The sequence below is a fragment of the Vulpes vulpes genome, chromosome 2 (assembly GCF_048418805.1).
Source record: "Vulpes vulpes isolate BD-2025 chromosome 2, VulVul3, whole genome shotgun sequence".
Lineage (NCBI taxonomy): Eukaryota > Metazoa > Chordata > Mammalia > Carnivora > Canidae > Vulpes > Vulpes vulpes.
Genome location: NC_132781.1, coordinates 11,573,893 through 11,585,024, shown reverse-complemented (window position 1 = coordinate 11,585,024; position 11,132 = coordinate 11,573,893). Strand labels below are relative to the sequence as shown.

At 46.9% G+C, this 11,132-nt stretch overlaps 1 protein-coding gene across 6 annotated transcripts in view; it reads left to right on the top strand.

Annotated features, from left to right (window-relative positions):
* ARSG (arylsulfatase G) overlaps positions 1–11,132 on the top strand; it is a 106,120-nt gene that overhangs the window by 25,820 nt on the left and 69,168 nt on the right. The gene's annotated exons all lie outside the window — the stretch shown is intronic.

Genomic DNA, 11,132 nt, shown 5'->3' with positions numbered 1-11,132 from the left:
ACCTTGCGGGAACACCTTCACTTCTTGGGAGCGTCACTGTCCAAATCCATAAAATGGGGTCAGTGGTGGTAGCCTCAGAATCGAAGGCTTTATGATGCCTGTGAAGTGCAGATCAAAGTGACTGGCATGTGGGGAGTCCCAGGTGCCCATTAGCCCTTATTGTTGCTATTATTTTTTTTTTAAATTTTATTTATTTATTTATTTATGATAGTCACAGAGAGAGAGAGAGAGAGGCAGAGACACAGGCGGAGGGAGAAGCAGGCTCCATGCACCGGGAGCCTGATGTGGGATTGTTGCTATTATTTATGGCTTACCATACCGATTGCTGACTCCAGCACCCCTCCAGTCCCGCAAAAGATCCTTTTTTTTTTCGAGTTGTTCTCGAAAGAATCCAGACGTGATGATGTTTAAAAAATGACTCGAATCACTGAAATGGCAGCATTGCTAAAACGGGACTGACTCGAAGTGTAATCTTGGACATTTAGGATCTTGCCTTGCGTTAGGACCTGCCACTGTTCTTAGTATGGAATTGTCATATTTATGGCACAGTATCTACTGTATTGGGTATCGGGAACCTATGGGTGTAGCCCATTACTTATAACTAAGCGATTCAAATCAAGTCTGGGAAGTTCCTGGTGCTTCAGATTCTCGATTTAAAACATTAGGCAAATCATGCCCAAAGCTCTAGGTGTGAATGAATAATTGAGAAAGTCACATCTGAGTATTTGACCAGAGTGAAAGCACAGTTCTCTGGGGAGGCATTACTGCAATGATCATCATAGGAATACTAAATTGCTATTATTTTAATATTAGCCCTTTTATTGATTTTTTGCATCTTTTCTTTTTTCCCAACGCTGTATTAAATGCCATACATACATGTGATCTTTTATTTTTTTAGGATTTTATTTATTTATTTATTTATTTATTTATTTATTTATTTATTTATTTCTGAGAGACACACACAGAGAGAGACAGAGGCAGAGGGAGAAGCAGGCTCCCTTTGGGCTCTGGGATCACGACCTGAGCCAAAGGCAGATGCTCAGCCACCGAGCCACCCAGGTGTCCCCATGTGATCTAACTTTAACCTCATTCTGCAGGGGTAACATTCTGCCGTTGACACTATCCCCATTTTACAGATGAGAGTTGTCAAGGCACAGAGCACCGGAGGGATTCACCCAAGGTTTCACAACACTTATAGACACACCCTGGCCCTTTTTGTTGCAGAACCGCATCCAAAGATGACATCTGTCACCTGCATTTGGGGAACAGAGAGGAGGTTGGAAACCCAGTCTCTCTCCGGTCTTGCCAGCCACAAGCCAGTGACTTTTGCTCGCCCTGGTTAGAGGCTGGCTCCACCTTGGTCCCTTTCCTAGTGAGACCAAGCGTGAAAACCCCTGCTTTTTTCACTCCTCCCGAGAAAGCAAAGAGAGGGAAAGCACTGCATTACCATGCTAATCAAAACCCCCCCAAACAAAACTAACTCTGTTTAGTTCTAAATGCGAACAAAAGAACCCTTGGAGTCTGGACGACAGAACCAGAAAAATCAGGATTTGAAGTTTAGGGTTCAGCTCCCCTTTTAGCATCTCCTCTTGTGTCTGCCATAAGCCCAGTGGCAGCAGAGCCCCTCCGGTGCTTCATTTACAGTGGGCAAGGCTGTGATGATGCCCTTAAAAAGTCCCTCAACATCTTCTGGGGAAATAAATTGGCTCCTGAGGCTATCCCCTCTGCTCTCTCTCTCTAGCCATCTTGCTTTGGGTCATTTGCATGAGAACAGATTCCTTTGTGCAAAGTTGGCCAGCCTGTTCTCTGTCTACGTTTATAGCCCTTCTAGTCTTCATGTTGGGTTGCTAGGCAGATATGACCCTGGCTTGCAAATAAGCTCACTGCATTTACCAGCCCGTGAGAACTTAAACTTGGGTAAGTAGACTGAAAGGAATCCTGTGTGGAGCTCAGAGAGGAGCAGCCTGCTTTTAAGGGGCTGGGTCTTCGGAGCAGCCATGAAGAGGGGCAGCATTTGAGGGGATTCCTATGAGGAGGTGTTGGTCACCCCCCCCTTCCTGTTTCTGCACCACCACCCACTATCTCACCTGAGGGCCTGTGCCAGGTGGTGGGGTGGGAGTGAGGGTGGGGAATGGGAACCATGTGTATTTGAAGCAAATTATTGCTTGAAAACGTTAATATCTGCTTCTCCAGACAGCAGAGAAACCCACAAACTTCCGTGTAGGAATTCCAGGTAGATGTGTTGGGCTTATCTTGTGGGTTGGGGAGCCTCCTCTAACCCCCACATTTAACAGTTTGAGGGAAGGCAGGATGCTTCAAATGAGAACGCATGCTCCCAGGGTGTGTGTGTGTGTGTATGTGTGTGTATGTGTGTGTGTGCAGATTTGCCAAGGGACCTGAGGCACAGATAGTTTTAGGGCAGTCGGGTTTCAGAACATGAGCTCTCTGCGAAAGCCAATTTGTCTGAGAACCCACTGTGGGGCAGGCCTAGCGCTGGGTTAGTCTTGCATGGTTGGCTTCTCCAGCATAACCAGAGCCAGGATCTCACCACGGTGCACTGTTCCAGCTGAAAACATCTCTGGGGGGAGTATTGAAATACTGTGTCAGGGAGGCCTCTTTGTTCAAGTCAGTATGTCCCATCCCCAAGTCCATCTTGTAAAGATGCTTTGGCAGTAGTAATAGCTTGTCCAGATATACCACATATGTTGTTTGATGATAAATGATCACTTATAGTAAAAATTGTGATAATCCTTCAACCCAGAAGGGATTTTTTTAACCTTGAGATGTAAATAACAAAATTTCAATTAGCACACAAAATCTGTGTTCAAGAGACCTAGGATCATTAAGTAATTTTTTTCATTAAATAATTTTGAACATACAAGTATATCGTATTGAGATAGAATGGAAATACAGTTTTGAAAAAGAGAAAAATGAAACGATAGGAAATTTCTGACCTAATGAGAAGTGTTCCCATGTAATTTTTAAACGAGTGATGATGGTTTTCCTATTACTCTGATGTTTATCTTACGCTGGATACATTTGAAAGAGTGGTTTAAAATAGTTTTACTGAAAAAAAATGAAATAGTTTTACTGTAAAAGTAAAAACCATTTACTGTAAAAGTAAAAAACAAACATTTACAGATATAATTGAAACAATATATTTTGCAGCTAACATGAAACATTGAACATAATTTAGAACTGCATGAGGGTGGGGGCGCCTGGGTGGCTCAGTTGGCTAAGCATCTACTTTCGGCTCAAGTCATAATCCTGGGGTCCTAGGATTGGGCCCCACATTGGGCTCCCTGCTCAGCGGGGAGTCTGCTTCTCTTTCTTTCTCTGCCCCCCCCCCCCCCCCCGCCCAGCTGCTCATGCTCTCTCTGTCTTTCTCTCTCTCTCTAAAATAAATAAATAAATAAAATTTTAAAAAAGAAAACACTGCATGAGGGTGGTATGGACTGAATGTGGGCCCCCAGCAGCCCCCAAATTCAGATATTGAAACCCAAACTCCAACGTGATAGTATTTGGAGATGAGTCTCTGGGAAGTGATTAGGTTAGATGAAGCCATGAGGGTGGGGCCCCAAGGACGGAATTAGTGACCTTAAAAGAACACAGCCTTGGGGGACACAGTGAGAAGGCAGATGTCTGCCAGCCAGAAACAGAGCCCTCACCCAACCGTGCTGGGCTTCCAATCCCAGGCTTCCAGCCACTAGAACTGTTGGAAAATGGATTTCTATTGTATAAGTCACCCAGTCTCTGGCGTTTTGTTACAGCGGCCTGTGCTGACTGACCCCGAGAGGGCTTATTGTTTTTTCCAAAGTCTTTTAGAGGATACCCAAGCAAAAAAATCTGCAGGCCACTGTAGGACAAGAAAGCTGTGGTCCCCACCCTCTTGGATAAATTCTCCTTGGGGTGAGAAAACAAACCTGAGAGTCACCACAGTGGGCCTCGTGAGGCCAGCTTGGGGCTGTGTAATTGAGAGGTACTATGTAAAGCACACGTGGGCATCGGCTCTAGACCTTGAATCCCAGGTCTGCTCTTGACTAGTTGAGCAAATTACTGAACCTCTGTCTACCTCGGTCAGCTCATCCATGAAAGGGGGGATAATAATACTGCCTAGGGGGGATCCCTGGGTAGCTCAGTGGTTTAGCGCCTGCCTTTGGCCCAGGGCATGATCCTGGAGTCCTGGGATCGAGTCTCACGTTGGGCTCCTGGCATGGAGCCTGCTTCTCCCTCCTCCTGTGTCTCTGACTCTCTCTCTCTCTCTGTCTATCATAAATAAATAAATAAATAAATCTTAAAAAAAAATAATACTGCATAGGGCTGTCATGTGGGGGGCTTAACGTTGTGTTGCTAGGTTAACTGAGTTACCATGTGTAAGGATCTTAGCAGGTTAGTGATGTGCCTGGATCATGATGAGGTTCCTTAACTCTTGGCTGGAGGGTTGAGGCCTCTAGAGAAACCTAGAACCAGGAAAGACCTTACAAGGATTGGCAAGGGGGACAAGGAGGGGAAGGAGTGAACAGCAAAAGGTGCTGAGTTTGGGAACCAGAAGGTCCCCTCCCCATCCATGGCCTCTGATGATCTGATCTCGATCATGCCTGGTTACCATTCAGCCCAGCGTTGATGATGCATCACTGGGTACGTCTCGTTAACTCTGGAGGGAGTTTTACTTGATGTCAACCCTGATATTTGTTCTTAGCCTTCTCAGTCTTGATAATCACTGCTCCTCTGGTTTTGCCATCCTCTTACTACTTAAAAAGAGAGAATGTCACCTCGAGGAGGTCTCTAAAAACCGTCTGAAGCCTGTTGTAAAGATCCTCACGACAAAAGAAAAATCAGGATCGTCAGAATAAAGTGATCTTCATCACATTGCTTTCAGGAGTGAGCACTTGCCGTGTTAAAAGCTTAAGACACGGGTGCCAGGCACCAAGTCTAATTGGCCACGTTGGAAAGCGTGTGGGACCACTAGGTTTTGCCCCGATTATATCAGGCTTTCTTTGGATGGTTGTTGGAGTTGCTCCACCCACCATGTTGCTCAAGGCCAAGGAATAAAAACCTGCTCTCCTGCTACGTTTCTTGCCTAAAGGGAGATGCTGGCTCTCCCCCCTTCTTGTCTAAACACGCACAGCCTGTCCTGCTGCTCCCTGGAACAATACACAGTGCTAGGCTTCGATTTTAACCCGTTAGGACCTGTGCATCCACTCATTTCCAGATGGCTGGGGGGCAGGGGATGGTTCTTGGAAGCTGGAAGGCTGCTCCAGGCTGCGCTATGGACATGAGGCCAGGAGGGGCCCTGTCCTGCCGTGGTTGGTGGAGGGCTCTGGCCTCCTCGGGGGAGCCCTCATGCTTGGTAGGAGTCTGCGGTGCAACTGGAGGCAGGGAGTGTCCATCCTTCCTTCCACAGCCATAGCTCTTCCATCTGGGCCATCTCTGCTCATCACAGCCCACTCACGGGCCCTGATGAATGTGGTTGTTTCCCAGGCCCCAAAACCACACCCCAGAGAACGCGGTCCCTCCTCTCCGACTGTTTACTGTCTAGTTCACAAGACAGGACACACGTGTGATCATTACCTAAAGTAGCATTTCCACAGGTGCGCTTTTACGAGGGAGGAAGCGGAGCTCACAAAGGCCATCTGAGGTTAGGGACATGATGAGGCTGAGCTGAGCCTTCTGGGCGGGACAGAGCAGGCTTGGCCATCGTTGATCATGTTTGATGCATTTGTTCAGCAAACATATTTTTAAAAATGTTTTATTTATTTATTCATGTGAGACAGAGAAAGAGAGAGAGAGGCAGAGACACAGGCAGAGGGAGAAGCAGGCTCCATGCAGGGAGCCGACTGTGGGACTCGATCCCAGGACTCCAGGATCACACCCTGGGTCGAAGGCAGGTGCTCAGCCGCTGAGCCACCCAGGCGTCCCTCATTCAGCAAATATTGATTAGACTTCCTCTGGGCCGGGTACCAGGATTATGCAGCCCGTAAAGCACATAGACATTCCTGTCCTTATGCAGCTTACAGCCTAGACTTGTGACTTCTCTGGCTGGAGCACCTAGCCCAGGGTCAGGGGCAAATCTTTTTTTTTTTTTTTTTTTTTTTGTATTTCTGATATTAACATGTGACTCCCACTTTTTGTTGGCATCCAAGGGGGGGATTTCCTTCACACCCACTCTGCGTCTTGGCTTGACCCCATACTGTTAAACTGTCTAAAACCAGATTTGCTGGCAGGTAGGCGGAGTGTTGCAAAGACCATGTCGACTGTCACCGAGTCTCCCCGGGCACAGGGACCTAGCTCAGGTTTGGCCAAAACCGCACAGACCACCATGGGACTGTGTGGCGAGGAACTACAGTTTTTTTTTTTTTTTTTTTTTTTTAAGATTTTATTTCGGAACTACAGTTTGGAGCTCTGAATACACAAACCAGAAGGACTCTTCTGGCCCGTTTGGCCCGTTTGCGACCCTGGTGTTTATGGCTGCGGGATCTACGAGGAGGGCACACTGGCAAACGGTTATGGCCAAGATGGCCAATGGCTACAGGGAGTCGGGATTTCATCATCGACCCTCAGAATAGTTTTGCTTCATATCAATTTTAGTGATGCTTTGGGCTTTCTAGAGCTTTTTCAAAGCGTTCTCATATTTGTGATCATCTGTTTCTCTCAACACAACAGAGGGGCAGGATAACAGTGGCCAATGTTTCGGAACACTTATGGACAGCAGACACTTGTGTTGGATTATTTCATCCTCGTGTTGTGTTTGGGGTGGAGGAAGTTGACTGTGGCTTTGTTTTTCAGGGAAGTGGGTAAACTGAGGCAGAGAGTTGGTTTTTCATTTTTCTGTTTTGTTTTGGTGGGGGTTCATTTGTTTGTTTGGTAGGTATCCAAAATCACACAGGTAGGAAATGACTATGCTGAATCCTGGGTGCGCATTCTTCTGGAGACAGGTCACCACATCCCCCAAATTGATTTCCAAAAGGCAAATTTGCCCAGTAACTGCTTCACTGGATCTCTCCTTACTTCCTATGCCCTGAACTCAGCCTCAGAGGTTGTTGGTTAGAGCTTAGCTAGAATCTGTGTTGGTTGGCTCGGGCTGCCGTAACAAAACACCACACACTGCGGGGCTTACACAACAGAACCGTATTTGTCGCAGTTCTGGAGGTGGGGAAGGCTTAGATCAAGGTGCCAGCTGATTTGGTGCCTGGCAGAGGGCTCTTTTCCTGACTTGCAGAAGGCCACCTTCTTGCTGTGTCTTCACCCGTCAGAGAGAAAGACCCAGCTCTTTAGTTTCTTTTTTTTCTTTTAAAGATTTTTATCTATTTGTTCATGAGAGACACAGAGAGAGGCAGAGGGAGAAGCAGGCCTAATGCAGGGGATCTTGATGCGGGACTCGATCCCGGGACTCCAGGACCATGTCCTGAGCTGAAGTCAGACGCTCAATCACTGAGTTACCCAAGTGTACCTCCGGTCTCTTCTTATAATGGGACTAGTCCCATCGGGAGCGTTCCACCCTCACGACTTCATCCGCCCCAATCCCCTCCCCAAAGGCCCCATCTCAATACCATCACATGGTGGTTAGGGCTTTAACATACACATTTGGGGAGGACATGAATATTCCATTCATTAGAGAATCCCGCATGTTTCATTATAGAGGTGGAATAAACCCTGGGAAATCATAAATCTGCAAAAATAGGAAAGATAGCACATGACATTTAGTAGAAAGCTTCCAATTCTCATGCAGGGAAAAATGAAAGTTTGCCACACGGACCGCTGATCGATCTTAACATGACAGGGAGAAGGACAGATGCAGGAGGTGGGCCTGCCAAAAAAAGTCAAACCTGGATCAGATTTCACCATTAGATCTACAGGTCAGTTAACAGGGAATTGGGGGCACGGGGACATTTTAAATCACACCATGGGTGCAATCAAGTCCAAAATAGAAATGTTATGGGACAAACAACCAAATTTATTTTCAAATATGTTCCAGGGAAGAGAGAGGAGGAACTTATACATGAAAAGAGAAGAGATGGGCACCTGGGCGGCTCAGTGGTTGAGCATCTGCCTTCAGCTCAGGTCGTGATCCCGGGGTCCTGGGATCGAGTCGCACATCAGGCTCCCTGCATGGAGACCTCTTACCCCTCTGCCTGTGTCTGTGCCTCTCTCTCTGTGTCTCTCATGAATAAATAAATAAATAAAATCTTAAAAAAAGAGAGAGAGAAGAGACACATGAACCATATGCAATGCATGGTGAACTTTGTGTGGGTCCTGATTAGAATTTTTAAAAAATTGTAAAAATGTTTACAATGAAAAAAAAAATTGGTGAGACAGCAGAATTTAAACACTCATTTCATTTGATGATAGTAACAAATTGTCGTTAACTTTGAAAAGTGGCTACGAAGAGAGCTGCAGTTATATTTTAAAAGAATTCTTATCTTTTAGAGAAACATACAGAAATAATGTCGGATGGAATTATGTGACATTTGAGGTTTATTTCAAAATAATCCAGTGTCTTGTGGAGGATCAGAGAAAGGGAAGTAGAAGGGGAGACAGATGAAAACAGGCTGGCCGTGTGCGGATAGCTGTTGAATCTTGATGCTGGTTAGGGACGCATGAGTTTCTCAACTTTTGTATGTTTGACAACTTCCGTAAAATTTACTTATTATAAATGATAAGTAAATACTGCTTTGTAAAAAGTCCTTAAAAACTTAGCAAACAGGGAGTGGATGAAGGAGTGGAATCAATTCAATTGACCTTGAATCCTTTCTGCTCCACCACATTTCTCACGATATTTCTTCTCGAGTGGAGGATAGAATTTTAGAGAAAGGATGTCACTCAGAGCCCCATCCTCTGATGGGCAGAGAACTTTCTCTGTTCTTCTGACATGTGTTCAAGGACCCAGATATAATTTCTGCTGGGCTGCTGAGCTTTTAGAGGCATGGCATGATGCCACCTTTGCTCTCCCAAATTGGCTCCTGCCACATGGCTTCCTTCTGTGACAGTTCCAACAGGTGGTTCTAGCGAATGCTGGCTGGGCAGGATGTCATACGTGGATGAGTGTCCTGGCTTTGTTGGCTTCACAGAAGTAATCTTCCCAACAATAGGGTCTGGCTTGCTCCAGTGATAAGATATATAAGCGTTGGGGATCTACTGTACACCGTGATGACTGTAGTTAGCACTGTTGCAATGTATATTTGAAAGTTGCTAAGAGAGTAGATCCTAAAAGTTTTCATCACGAGGAAAAAACCCATTTCTCTCTCTCTTTTTTTTTCTTGTAAATGATGGATGTTCACTAGACTTATTTGGGTGATCATCTCACAATATATGTAAGTCACGTCATTATGTTGTATAACCTTAAACGTATATAGTGCTGTATGTCAATTACGTGTCCCTAAAACGGAAAGAAAAAGAAACAGAAAAAGAAAATGCCTTTGCCTCTTCTGTGGAGCTAAGACTGAGACCCTCCCCCCTAGATATGCTCAAAGAAAACGATCTTTCCGAGTTGGGGCAGCCCTATACTGACATGTTAGGGTCTCAGGGCAAAGGAAGGGACCACAAGGATTTTTTTTCCCCCATAAGGATGTTTATTACACATAGACATTAAATAACCTGAATTTGTCTTGGTTCTCAAGGTAACTGGATTCTCCTGTCCACTTGGACCTGGATTTGGGTGAGGACACCTTCAAGGATGTGCTCACTGTTTAGAGTCACATGAGGGCAGGTGGACCCCAAGATGGAATGCCACCTCCTTCAATTTTGAGTGCCGGGCACTGAGCTTGCCTTCCTCTCTCTGCACTGTGTCTCACCTGGGCTCACCTGCACTGGTGCCACAGACTCCTGACTTCTCATCTTCTCTTACCTGCCACCGTGGCAGAGCAGGGGAGGAACTCTGGTATATGTAGGTCGGAACTCACCCTTCCTCCCCCCACTGTTTTTACAGTGGCTTCTTTGCTGCTCCTCACATGTGCCAGCCCTTTGCCTCGCTGGATTCCCTGCCTGGCATTCCTTTCCCACACAACTTCCCCTAGCTGCATTGCTTCCTCCTGCAGAACCTTCTGGAAGGATCTTCTGGAAGGACCTTCTCCATGAGGCTGTCCCTGAAGTCTTCCACTTTGCATCTCATGAGCTGCTTCCTGCCTTAATTTTCTCCCCAGCCCTGACGTTTTGCTCATCATCTTTCTTCCCACCCCCTCCCAGAAAGTAAGCGGCACGAGGGCAGGGTTTTTGTGCCCTGCTCACTGCTGTACACACAGCCGGAGACTGGTCACTCTGTCCGCGTTTGCTGGGTGGATGACAAGGCACGGGGTGGTGGGGGCATCCGTTCAGACTACATGCAGGGGAGCTGGTACCCAGGCCCCTCGTGGTGGTCCCCCTGGGACTCTGGGCCCTGGAGGGCACATGACCACGCTCTGATTTGGCAGGTAAAATAACAGTGATCCGCCGCCAGAGATCACACTCCCCCTGTGCCTCTGTCTTTTTTGGCCTCAGCTCATCAGAAGCTTTGTCTCTGGAAAACCAACAGAGCCCTTTGCCAGAAAGGTCTGTCCAACCTTCTTGTTATTTCAGCTGTTTCCAAGGCCCTCCAGCGGGCTGCTTGGCCGCAGGGAGGCCCTCGGGGAGCCAGGTCAGGTGATGGACTTCCAGGCCTGGGATTCAGACACTGCAAAGCGCATCTTCAGGTTGACTCATTCCATTCCATTCTCAGCCCTTCTGGCCGACAGCTGCCCATCGGTCATTCCACAGCTTATGAACACCCGTCCCCAGAAGTGAGCCCGGAATGGAAAGAGAGGCCAAAATTTAGCAGACCTCCAAGCCTTGCTTTACAATGGGGGTCATGAGAAGAGCACAAATCATTGCTAAGCTGATGGGCAACCCAGGTTCACTCTAGGGCTGCCCAAGGAGCATCGATACATGGCCAGTGGCTCATACTCACGCTCAGCAGGGATGTATCCCTGTTTGTCCTGCTTGGCTGGAGCAGATGGGCCTTCCTTATGGGGTTGGTTGAGTTAGGTGGTCAAGTTCCTTGCAGCCCAGTGGAAGGAGGTAGGGATGCTCTACTTGCCAAAGATTCCCCTTTTTCTTCCTTAGCCCACAAACATGCTCCCTGTCCATTCTCTCTTCTGAGAGGAGCAGGGTGATGCATGAAG